The sequence below is a fragment of the Pinus tabuliformis genome, chromosome 7 (assembly GCF_031772625.1).
Source record: "Pinus tabuliformis cultivar Carrire ecotype Pingquan chromosome 7, CPIR1, whole genome shotgun sequence".
In the NCBI taxonomy this organism is placed as follows: Eukaryota; Viridiplantae; Streptophyta; class Pinopsida; order Pinales; family Pinaceae; genus Pinus; species Pinus tabuliformis.
In genome coordinates this window covers 893,689,256-893,700,941 of record NC_142293.1, presented here as the reverse complement: position 1 = coordinate 893,700,941, position 11,686 = coordinate 893,689,256, and positions in this window count along the sequence as shown.

The window sequence follows — 11,686 nt, the reverse complement described above, 5'->3', positions numbered from 1 at the left end:
CGACCATAGATTGAGCTAAACTAAATATTTCTTTAATCCAATCAACCATGTGCCATATTCTGAGCATGAATGTGTGACTTACAACAAAACAAACAAGGCTTCCTCAGGATTTACCACAATCCACCAAGGGATTCTTAGGCCCAAGCCATCATTTATACAACCAAGATTTACCACAATCCTGTTGAGCCTCATCATTGGGTAATTACATGGGCCTTAATTCACCTCCTAGCTTAGTCAAACCAACTATTCTCATAACTTATTGCATAATTTTGATTATATTTTGTTTATGAGATGAGTTAGAGTTGGATATTTTTCTTTGTGGTCTAATGTGCATTTAATGCAGGATTAAAGGATAAAAGCAAGGAATTTTGGCAAAGACCACGGTAAAAACTCAAATGGGGCAAGGGAGAGGAATTATAGGAGGTAAATCCTCCTCATTTACTACCCCTCCATTCGAATATTCCTCCATTAGCTCGGAGTGCAAACAATCAAATCATGAGGACTAGAAGGCAACTGAGCAAGTGAAAGAAAAAGCACCAGTTTATCTTGAGTTTGGGAGCCAAGCCTCCCTAATTTTGAGGAAGTCGTTGGAGACTTCATATGTATAAGTAGAGAGGCCTAGTACCTCAGTAGGATTTAGATGTTTGATTGTAGAACTCTACTCTATTTTTGCGTTGCAAGACTTGTGACAGTTTTTGATGTAATCCATTATTTTGATAATAAGAATGAGTTTTGTTTTGAGCCAGCACTGAGTTAACTTAGAGGGTTGAATCTCTTGGGTTAGGGCCCAACCCTAGCAGCCAAGGCTCCTCTTTATTGTACATGTATGGTAGTATAGATTAATAGTTTAATTGTTCATTTGATTAGTAGATGCATTTCCATTACAACTGTGTAGATTAGATTGGTTGTGTGATAATTTGCTTCCATTTGTGCCTTCTTTCAAGTAGTAGGTTAGAAAGGAGAAAAAGGATCACCATAAGGTTGTTAGCATGTGTCTCAGCCTCACTTCCTCTCTCTAGGACCATGACTTGAGGAAGGGACCCTTCAACAGCCTCAAAAACACATATTTCTAGTTCTTGCATGAGATTTGGAGTTTGTTGTCTTTGATTCAGTATTTGGTTCATGTGCAAGGAAAATTTTATTGTCATCTTTTTCCATCTCATTTCTACAATAAGATCTCACTCATGCTTTCATTCCCTTCAACAACTTTCTTCATGCATAATATAGGAAATTGATTCATGCTTTTCTAGTTTATGAAAATGTATCTTGTTGCATAGTTCTTGGAAGACACACATGTTTTAAGCAAAGCAGGTACTTCAGGAGGAGACCCAGACTTCATCACCAACAACCACCTTCCACTTCATCCACCTTAGCCATCTCTTGTTCCACCATCACCCTCACTAGTTTTTTTTATCATTTTTCATTGAAATTCCCCTAGTTACATTGAGCGAATCTAGCCATCTCTTATCTTGGATATTGACTCCTGAGTGCTCCTAGACCTTATAACACCCCATTCCACTCATCATACACCTTTCCCAAGCTTCCCAACACCTCCAACACCTCACAATTAGCTCTTGGCTGTATCTTGTAGGTTTCAAGTAATTCCTACAGGATCATCCTGTAGGTTTCTAGTACATCTTGTAGGTTTTCCTGAAACGGCCTGTTTTGAGGCCGAATTGATGGGAAACATATAAGAAGTCACACAAAGCCTCCTAGGAGCTTTCCACACCATCCAACCACTCCATAAACCTTCTATCCATCCTCCATCACCTTCCATTCACCTGTCACATCCACAAGAGCAATTAATTTGCATACTTGATTTTGCCTTAAAAAACCCAAAAAAGTGAAAACAAATTTAGTTTAGCTTTTCGATTACATACTAGTATGGTTTGATGCTCTTCACTTCTAAAGCTTAGATAGTAGCATTTGTTTAGTGTTGACTTAGCAATTCTTCTTAGCATAGCTATTTAATTGGTTAATTAAGATATGGTGTGATTTAGCATTACATGTTGTTTTCTTCATTACTACAGTAGAGTAGCTCTCTTAGAGTAGATTTTCTCTTCTTCCATCAAAGAATCAAACTTCTTCTGACTCTATAGAAGTTTGGTTTGGAACCCCTGGGGTCTCTCGCCGGACGAACAGTGACAACAGGCAGGACCTTCACTTTTACTTTTGCATACATCACTATCACCTCCAAGTTTGTACAAACCCTAGGTGGATAAGTAAAGCTGGTAGCCCAGGAGTTGCAGCATCCTTGCTGCAATACTGGTGCTCATCACTTCTTGGCGCTGTTGTCAGGGAGGTGCCTGAGTAGAATGTGATTACTTCTTTCTTTTCTTCTATTTCTTGCCTTCAATATTCTGCTGTTAGTTTATTTCTGCAAAAGTAATCTAGTTGCTTCCTTTCTTTCATTGTCCATTATCTGCTTTCCTTTCCATTCTGCAAGTAGGATTTCAATTCAGCAAGTAGCTTTTTCATCCTGTCAGTGATTTTCATTCAATCAACAATTTCATTTCTACAAGTACTTTCCAGTTTAAAACAAAATTACAAAACCAACCCAAAAACATTTCCTTTCATGCCTTGTAGGAATAGGGACAACCTAGGAAAATGTTTGCCAAATACCCCCACTGCATCCAACAGTCAACCTTCTGTCTTCTTCGGTGGCTATGAACTGGAGGAACCTTTAGGTGAGAAACCTAACATATTTGAAGAACTTACAGGGGAAGAAGAAGAAGAGGAACCCATTCCTACTGAACCAATGGCTGAAGACCGAAATGACAGAGGTTATAGAGAGAGAGTTGAGGGTGCCTTCCCCATCATGGAAACCAACGGGGACACTAAGATGAAAAATATAAGCCCCTCTGCCCTACCTCATTTTCATCGCCTAACCACAGAGGACCCCGACACTTTCCTATTTGAGTTTGTTGTTATATCCGAACCTATGACTGTATAGATGATGAGCAAAAGTTAAAACTATTTCCATCTACCCTCAAGGATGCAGTATTGCGCTGGTTCATGGGCTTCCCTGGAGATAGCATCACAATTTGGGCTCAAATGCAGTAGGCCTTTAACAACAAATATCGGGACTACTGTAGGTTAAAGGATATTAAAGAAGAAATTTTCAGGATGACCATAGGCTAGGATGAATCCTTAGAACACTATGAAGAAATATTCCAGCTGAATTACAAAAGGGCCAAGTTCACACTTGACCCTGAGTCACTAAAGTTGTTCTTGCTTAGGGGAGTAAGAGAAGATCTTCTGGACCTTACATTTGTTAGCAGGAGGAGATATCTACCAATTACCCTATGAGGATATCAAGATTGTCCTTAGAAACCATTCGAGGGGAGCTAGAAAAAAGGGTAGGGGTATCCAACCTATGGCTAGTACATCATCTTCCAACTCATCCATCAAGGGTGAAATTGGAAATATGCTGGAAGATTTCAAAAGTGAGATGTTGCAAACCATTGCCTTGCAATTGGACACCATGAACATTAAAAGGAAGCAAGAGGAAGTAGAGAGAGCTTTGGCCATATTTTGTCCTAGATGCACCAGGAGGCATCCTAGGAACAAATGTCCATTGAACTATATTGAAATTTGCTTGGTCTGTGAAGAAAACCACTCCACAGATAAGTGCCCTTCTTTACCTGAACTCAAAGATGTATATCAAGGAGCTGATGGGATCACTGGTCATCCCATGCATATTACAACCCCAACCAAACCACATGTATACCTTCTTGGGGATCCCCTACTCATCCTTCCTGGTATACACCCCCTCCTTGGTCCTATGCATCTCAATATCATTCCCATCCAGCCAGCCAATCATTTCAACCTTATGCTCTGCCACAACCTCAGTGGAATACACCACTCCAGGGGTGGAGGCCCCAATACAACAATTCTCTAGCTCTATTGCCTCCACCACCTGCCCAACCACAATTCCTACACTCTGCTCCACCCATGCAACCCCAGATGTCTGCCCAGCCAAATCTAAACCCGAACAATAAGCAGGCTCAACAAGTATACACAGGAGAGACATCATATCCAACTTATGTTGTGGAAATCCAGGAGATTAACCTGAGATTTGGGAGAGTTCTCCTGAATAACCAACCTCCCCCTCTACCTAGGTAGGTTGAGGAAGAAAGAGAGGAAAGAAACCTTAAAGTAAATCCACCCTTTCCTGAGAGATTAGCCCAACCACTCTAGCCTACCCGAGAAGAAACTGAACTTCTTGGAGAATTGAAAAATCTATGTGTAAAGATCCCCATTCTCTAAGTAATAAAAGATGTTCCCATTTACAATAAGTTGATTAAGGAGAAATGCTTCAAGCATCCAGGAAGGCAAGAAAGGGGTGTCCCTACCATCAATGTCATTGGTCAGTTGTCCGACTTAATGCTGGGGCAGGTACTATGTCCAAAATATTTAGACCCTGGAAGCCCTGTAGTAGATGTGCACATCAATGGCACCATTGTCCCACACACTCTGATCAATCTTGGGGCTGCCATTAATGTGATGACCAAGGACACCATGCTCAAGCTCAACCTCCAAGGGTCATTGAGGAAGACCACAACATTTCTGCAACTTGCAGACCGTTCCACAGTAACCCCTGAGGGAATTGTGGAGGATGTGATGGTCTCCATTGACTCTTGGGAGTACCCTGCAGATTTCCTAGTTCTCCAGCCTAAGGCTAAGCTTACTGGTTATCCTCTCATCCTTGGGAGGCCATGGTTGGCCACAACCGATGCTTACATTAGCTGCAGGGCTGGGAATATGACCATCAAGAATGGGCATATGTCCAAGCAGTTAGTCCTATACCCTCCTGCTCAACTGTCTCTAGAGCATGATTTACCTTTATGGTTGGAGGAGGAGGAAGAAGATGAGGTTTATTCCACCCAAATTTATGCTTTGGAAGAAACCATGGGAGGAGGACAGCAAGATGAGGATCACTTGATTGAACACCTACTCCAAAGTCCAACTCCTGGTTCATTACCATTAGAAGAAGAAGTAAGGGAAACCCAAAACAATCACCCAATTGGCTTATGCTTGGCTGATTCCAATCCACTCCATGTCAAAACCATAGAATTCGGCCTAGAGAAAACCTTGAAAATTGATCCATCTCTTTTTGTTCTCGAAGAGGAGAAGCTATGCAACATGTTAAAGGAAAACCTAGAAGCCTTCACTTGGAGTTACAAGGAAATGAAGGGAGTACACCCCTCAGTGCGTACTCACCACATATACATCAAAGAAGGTTGCAAGTTGGTTCGACAACCACAAAGGAGGATGAATCTAGCTCTTAAAGATATAGTCAAAGAAGAATTGCAAAATTGCTAGATGCAGGATTCATTTACCCTATCTCCGATAGTGAGTGGGTCTCCCCTTTAGCGTTAGTTCCCAAGAAAAATGGTAAGTGGAGGATTTTTGTCAATTACAAGGAGTGGAATAAATCCACAAAGAAGGATCATTTTCCTCTACCCTTCATTGACCAAGTGTTATAAGGCCTGGCAGGGAATAAGTTTTTTTCTTTCCTAGATGGATTCAGTGGGTACAACCAAATCCAAATCTGCCCAGAAGACTAGGATATGACCACATTCACCTATCCTTGGGGTACTTTTTCCTATAGGGTCCTTCCTTTTGGCCTATGCAATGCTCTTGCCACTTTCCAGAGAGCATTCTTGAGTATTTTCGCCGAATTAGTCCATGATGTAGTGGAAATTTATATGGATGATTTTACACCTTATGGCTGTTATTTTCAGGAAGCCCTGACTAACCTAGGCAAAGTACTGTACAAATGCATTGAAATGAACTTGTTTCTCGGTCCTGAAAAATGTGAATTCTTAATGACTGAAAAGATCATGCTAGGTCATTCAATATCTCAGCAAGGACTACAGGTGGACCTGAACAAAACAACCATCATCCAAAGGGTCCCACCTCATTAAAAGCAAAGAGATGTTATAAGTTTCTTAGGGATAGCTGGATACTACCGAAGGTTCATAAAGGACTTCAAAAAATTGGCCTCTCCTTTATTTGGGTTGTTGGCCAAAGATTCTGAGTTTCTATGGTCAAAAAGATGTCAAGAGGCCTTAGACATTCTAAAGGGTAAGTTAACCACTGCACTAATTCTCCGAGGCCCAAATTGGGCCCTTCCCTTTCATATTCATGTTGATGCCTCACACAAAGCCATAGGAGAAGCCCTAGGTCAGGTAGAGGAAAAACTGCCTTATGCCATCTATTTTATCAGTAAGAACTTGTCAAAGGCTAAGCTAAATTATACAATGATCGAAAAGGAACTCCTGGCTGTTGTGCATTAATTAAACAAATTCAGGCATTACATTATAGGCTATCAAACATTTGTGCATACTGACCATGCGGAAATCAAATATTTAATGAACAAACCAGATGTGAATGCTCGAGTTATAAGATGGTTGCTTTTATTACAACGATTTGATCTAACCATTGTTGATAAGCTTGGTAAGAAAAATGTTGCTGCAGACCTTTTGTCTAGGTTAAATGTGCCTACAGGTGAAGAAGGAATGGTGGATGACCAGTTACCTGATGAGCACTTGTTTGCTATTTCATTTCTCTCTCCATGGTTTGTTGATATAGCAAACTATTTGGCATCAATGCAGTTCCCACCAAACTTGCCCTCCAAAGAAAAGAGAAAGATAGTCAGGAAGAGCACCCCCTTCACCTGGATTGAGGGAAATCTTTTCAAACTTGGCCCAGATCAAATCTTGAGGAGGTGTGTCAGGGAAGAGGAAGTGTTTGACATCCTTCTAACATGTCATGATGGGCCTTGTGGAGGTCACTTTGTAGCAAAGAGGACAACATTCAAAGTGTTACAAGCAGGCTATTATTGGCCCACTCTTCATGAGTATGTAAAAAAGTACACTAGTCAGTGTGATCGATGCCAGAGGATGGGAAAGCCTACTCCAAGAGATGAAATGCCCCTACAACCTCAAGTGACTTTCGCGCCATTTGACAAGTGGGGCATGGAATTCATTGGGCCTATCAACCCTCCTTCAAAGCAAAAAATAGTAAATTATTGTGTGCACTGATTATTTGACTAAGTAGGCTGAAACCAAGGAAATTAAGGCAACAATAGAAGAAAAGGTTGTTGAGTTCCTAAGGGAGTGTTGTGGAGGTAAATCCCCTCTGCGGACAGAGGCGATCCCTACTAGCCCAGACCGGGTCTAGCAACAATCAAACAATGCTATCACACAAGTTCCTAATTGCAAATTAAAGGTGGATTATGAGAACCTACTTGGATTCCAACGCTAATATTCGTAGAAGAGACGTCGCTCTCGTTCCTTTGCTTCGGCCGGTCACGATCCCCACAATCTCCGTGATTGGACACCTGCACATGCAAAGAACAACACAAATACAAGCATAAAATCCAATAGATGCAATTATATATCAGTCAGAAAAGATATAACTCAACATCAATCATTACAAAGGACAATGAGAGTGGAACCATAATGATAGTCATCTATTATTGATAAACAACAAAGAAGAATACGACGATAGTTCTGATTTCAAATCCTCCTTTGGCTGGGTGATCAGCTACACAAGTCTTGTAAAGCTTGTTGGGATGGGAAACAAGCCTCTCTCTCCTTGGTGACAAGAATCTCCTCACTTAGATTTGGCCTTATGGATGCAAAGAAGGCTCTTGCAACTTCAATCTCTTGAACTCCTGGAACTCTTACTAGCACCAACACTAGCTTGCCCAAGGCATAGAGACAAGCTTTTATAGATAGAGGGGAAGGAGATAGGATCAACCACAATATTCATGGGATTGGCTTTATCACTAATAAGCTTCCATGAAAGGTGGCAAACCACTTCCCTTCTATGGAGATTCGAAGCAAAACCATCCTAGCTCAACATAGATTCAGTTGATGAATGGGTTTTGAGAACCTTTGGAAGTTTGTTTGTTAAAAACTTTACCCAACTCGGTTGGCGCGAGTGCGACTCTGAGATAGAGCGCCAATTGGCGCGCCCTCTTTAGAGGATTTCCCCCATTGGCGCGAGCAGTACACTGTGGAACCGTGCCAATGCAAAAAGAGGTATTTTTATGGGTATTCTGCAGGAGATGTCTTCAGGGCATATGAAGATCACACTTAGAGGAATATAATGCAAGTGGTTTCAGGTCATGTCACTTCTCACAGGTCCCGGAATGAGTCCTCCAGTGTGCGGGAGAGGGGTAACAGGGACAGTGACAAATGGTGACAAATTACTGTGTAACAGGAGAATGTATTCTACAAATTTGGGTACCCTAGAGAGCTAGTCATAGACCAAGGAAACCAGTTTACCTCCAACATGATTGAAGAACTGCTCAGCCATCACAAAATCAAGCACGGGACCTCCATTCCCTATCATCCACAAGCTAATGGGAAAGTGGAGGTGACCAACAGGGCCCTGGAGGGCATCTTAACCAAGGTAGTGAGCAATAGCAGGAAGGATTGGGTAGAAAGACTAGTTGAGGCCACCTGGGTCTATAATACCACATGGAAGACCACCACTAGATTTACACCCTATGAGCTGGTCTATGGGAAAAAGGCCTTGCTGTCCATTGAGTTTGAATATAACACATTAAGGATGGCAACCCAACTAGATTTGGATCTCAGTCATGCACGGAAAGGGAGATTGTTCCAATTGAATGGCTTGGATGAATTCAAAATTCAAACCCTCTACATACAAAGATAGTTCAACTTTAGAGGAATATCTGGCATGATAAACATATTAAGAAGAAGCAATTTCGGGAGGGAAATTGGGCATTGTTATATGATTCTAGGTATAAAGACTTCAAGGGCAAGCTAAGGACAAGATGGCTCAGACCTTATGTTGTGGAAAGATGCCATGATAATGGTTCAGTGCAAATCAGAACTATAGATGAAGAAGCCATTCTGTTGCTTGTTAATGGGCACCAATTGAAAATGTACAAGAGACCTTTATCAAAACAAGAGTTCATTGACAATATCAATAAAACAGTGATGATGGTGGAGCAAGTTCCAGCTCCTCCCTCATCAAGTCACTGAAAAAGAAAAAAGAGAAAAAGAATAAGGACTCAGATGAAAACCTCGACGAGGCGCCTGAGTCCCATCTTTGGGTTAAAAACCTTGTGAGGTGGCCCAATGATGAAAAAAAAAAGAAAAAAGGAAAAAAAGAGTAAGAAGATCCCTAAATAAAAACCTTCCTTGAGGCACCCAGGGAAAACAACTAGGGTGAAAACCTCTCTGAGGCGGCCTAGTTGTTTTTCAAAAAAAAAAAAGAGAGAGAAAAATATATAATTGTTATTTGCAGGTGGGCAAGAAAGGCAATCAAGGAGCAAAAAGAGGATCCAAAGGGAACTCTGCCTCACACATATTCATATCCTCCACTCCTTACCATGCATCCCTCGATCATTTCTAAAATTTTTCCACTCCATTGCTTTGATTTATGCGAACACTGTGTTTTCTATAGGATCCCCTAAAAACCTACAGGATGATCCTGTAGGAATTACAGTGGCCTGGAAAACCTACAGGAAGCAATCTGAGGGCACATGATAGGTTTGTTAGGTCCCTAAAATTCACCCTATGCATGATCTAACACCTCACCTCGTCCACCATCATCATCCTTTCACTCACCATTCAAAACCAAAAAAAGATCAGTTTCAACAACTTCTACCAGCCATAAAAAAATAAAGGGAAAACAGAGAGGAGTAAGAGAATTACCTGAGTGTCCTTTGCTCTACACACACTCCTACTCCTTCCTTCCATTCATTACACCATCCTCACAGCCCCAGCCAACAACATGATTAAAGAATTCTGAGGGAGAAGCAGCTATAGGACATCCTATAGGAAATCCTGTAGCAGCCTATCCCACAGAATGCCAATCACCAGCAATAGGTCTTCACTAGGATGATCTAGGAGCTCCACAGTAGCAGCAACATTAGATCTTCAGCCACACATACCTGTAAAAGCCAAGAAACCATTAGCAGACAGTAAGAGGAGGAAGAAGAATGGCATGCAGCAAATAAACAATGCAACACCTCTGATCTTCGACAACTGCAGCATGGCATCAAAACCACAGGTAAGTATCCTGCTCGCTCACTCATATGCATCATGTAGTCAAAAGTTGCAAGGGTTATGAGATAGTTGGTTTATAAGTGAAAAGGTGGCTAGTTAACTTGGCCACCTTCGTTCAGTCAACAAATGCAGAACCGAGTTTCCTCTCCCACGTGGGTGCAGTGAACTGAAAGACAAAGGAGGAGTAGGACAAAAAGTGGTTAAGACTACAGATCTACGAGGTGGGAGCTGATTACGAGGAGTGGGAATTGATGAGGTGGTAGTGGGGACCAACGGTCCAAAAATGGCAACGTACCTCTGCTACCCACACACCACCTCACCCCAGAACACCATAGAGGGAAATAAAAAATCGTTCCCATGCATTCATGCATTTCACCTCCTCAAAACTCCCTCACTCAAGTCCCTTTCATAACCCAGGCTACCCACTAGAAGTAAAGATCCATCGTTCCACACATGAATTCCTACAGGAGCATACACAGAGATAGTCTACAAGATAGGCAGAGAAGGATTCAAGAGGGGATATCACGGGAATTGTCCACTGCAACCATTCTAAAGAGGTAGGCTCTAAAATTTCATTCCCATTTGCAAGCAAATGAACCAGAGATAGTCTAAAATCTAGTGAAGTTAGCAATTGTGACCAGTGAATTACATACTTAGTCAACTCTGTTTTTCTCCTCCATTACAAAAAATTGTGTCAACCCTCTCATTTTCTCCTCAAGTTTCACCAGCAAGATGACAAGAGGGTTTAATAGGAGAGAGCCCACAAACACAGTGAGAATACAACAACACCCTCAGGTGCTTGAAATCTTTACAAGGCACAACTGGATGGGGTTTTTCGAAATATTCACAGGGTATGATGATGAGGTGGCTCAAGAATTTTCTCACTCCCTCACTCCGCACAGTAGAATCCATGCCACTATTTTAGTAAGAGGCCTCACTGTAGATCTCACCCTAGAGCTCATCAGCAGGGTCACCACACTTCCCCTAGGAATTCCATGGAGAAAATAAGACAAAGGAGACAGTCAAGTGGCAAAAAAGGAAAACTTTTTTTAGAAGGTGAAGAACCCACTAAGGATAAAAATGGAGCAAGGAGGGATAGTCTGCCATACCCATGGAGTGAGGTAGGCTATCAACCCATCAAATATATCTCATGTGAGGGTAGATATATTGTTTTTTATGGCTATCATTTTAGGATCCTTGAAGAATTAAGATTTGGGGTAGAAAAACCAGTACACCGAAGACTCAACATACCCTATTTCTTGATGCAATCACTCATAGACTCCAGCAACAAAGTGAAGGAAGGGAATTCCCAACAATTGGCTCACCATGGCCAGTCTTCAGAGACTTGCTAGCAAAGGATGACATCAAAACCCTCACTTATGATGTTAGTGCTACTATCAGTGAAGAGGAGGCAAAACAAGAAGAGGAAGACATAGAGCAAGATAAGGATGAGATGGATGAAGAAGAAGTTGACATAGAGGAACATGATGAAGTATAAGAAGAAGAGGAAGAAGAGAAGGAGGATGATGATGAAACAGAGGAGGAAACTAAGGAAGAAACTAATAGAGATGATGAAGATCCACATGAGGAAGAATATAGGAGAAATAGAGAGGAAGAAGGCATTGAAACAG